At 42.6% G+C, this 1820-nt stretch overlaps 1 non-coding gene across 1 annotated transcript; it reads right to left on the reverse strand.

Moving 5' to 3' along the window:
- Window positions 1-958: 958 nt before the first annotated feature.
- Window positions 959-1064, reverse strand: LOC149753328 (small nucleolar RNA R71). The gene has a single exon (XR_016395816.1). It is a non-coding gene; the product is annotated as a small nucleolar RNA R71 (small nucleolar RNA).
- Window positions 1065-1820: the final 756 nt, after the last annotated feature.

A 1820-nucleotide genomic window follows, 5' to 3' on the forward strand; every position in this document is an offset into this window, starting at 1 on the left:
ATTAATCCGCACATAGTAAGGGCAATCACCCCAACAAGATAAGAGCCGGATTTCATCACCGGACTCTTGCCCAACTTAGGTGAACTCAATCTCACATAGTGTCACTTTAATTAAAATCAATTAGACATTGGCTCCTAAGGACATTCGAGCTCAATAGGACGAAGATCACCGAAAGTTGCACCAATTTCGCTCTGTGGCTTAGTTGATGTCTAGGCAAGCTTTGTCCCTAAAAGGGAGACAGTTCATCTGTTCGAGGCAAGTGGGTTTTAAGTGAGACCTTTGCGAATGCATCGTGACCCCTCCACTTACCTGGGAGCTTACCTAGTCAACTCGGTTTATTAGACCGGATTGGAGGCTTAGGTGCCCTCTTCAAACCAGTTAGGAGCTGTCTAGTGATTTTAGGACAAATACAAGGATTTATGTGTTTTTCTTTTATTGCATGCTTGATTGATCAAGTACTAGTGTATGCAAGGGAGTCGTTCTAGAGTACGTGACCTATTACCTTTTGACCCTAAAATAGAATGGACCCTTAGAAATATTCGAGCTGAGATCAAAACCTTAGAATCATTCCCACCCCCTGAGATGGCTAAAAAACAACCCAAACTCCTGAGGGAGTACTTTACTCCCACCATTTATACTTCCCCATCTTGCATTCGATTACCTGAGGTAGCAGCGGTACAATATGAAATAAAGTCTAGTGTGATCCAAATGCTCCCATCTTTTTATGGGCTCACCAATGAAGACCCATATAAACACCTAGATGAATTCCTTGAGATTTGCACCACTGTCAAGATTCAGAACTTCACTGATGATGCTCTGAAACTTAGATTATTCCCCTTCTCCCTTAAAGATAGAGCCAAACAATGGCTGAATTCTTTAGAAGCCAACTCGATTCGTTCTTGGGATCAAATGCAACAAGAATTTCTAAAAAAATACTTTTCCATACGAAGAACGAACCAGTTTAGACGTGCCATTACAAGCTTCTCCCAAACTGAGGGAGAAGAATTTCATGAAACTTGGGAGAGATTTCGGGACCTAATCCGTAAATACCCTCATCATCAAATACCTAAGTGGCAGCTAGTGCAATGTTTCTATGACGGATTGACTGAATGAAACCGTCAGATGATCGATGCTGCATGCGGGGGGACATTCATGCTTCAAAATGAGCTTGAAGCATGGCAATTATTTGAAAATCTAAATGAAAACTCCCTCCACCATGCTTTCTGTTCTCGTCAAGCACCCCTAAGTTCTCAAAGAAAAGGGACCATTTGTGAAATAAGTCATTCTATGGACCTGTCTAGCAAGGTAGATGCATTGTCCCATAAGATTGACCAACTGATGATAGGTGGGCATTACATGAACTCTTCCCAAGCACAAGTGTGTACTATCTGTTCTAGCCCATCCCACCCTATTCATGAGTGCCCTTCAGCACCCCAATTCTCCGAACTCGTGCAAGAACACATCAATGCTGCTCAAACACAGCCTAGACCGGGTACTGACCCATTTTTCAATACATATAACCTGGGATGGCGAAATCATCCAAATTTTTTTTGGAAGCAGCAAGCTTCGAACACAGCCCAACCCTATTCCCAAAATTTTCAAAATCCTCAGAATTTTCAAACCCCACAAAATATTCATCCCTACCATCCCTCGATTCAATTTCAACACACTCCTCCTCCACCCCAAAGAAACACAGCCTTTGAGGAGAAAGTGTTGAACGCCCTCCAAGATTTAGAAACCATTACACAATTGGTGCACTCTCACACGCAATCCATTGCCAAGCTAGAATCCCAAATGGGGCAACTAGCTAATGCACTGAA

This window comes from Phoenix dactylifera, chromosome 6 (genome assembly GCF_051530095.1).
Source record: "Phoenix dactylifera cultivar Ajwa chromosome 6, Ajwa_hap1_PhDact_Kaust_v1.1, whole genome shotgun sequence".
Lineage (NCBI taxonomy): Eukaryota > Viridiplantae > Streptophyta > Magnoliopsida > Arecales > Arecaceae > Phoenix > Phoenix dactylifera.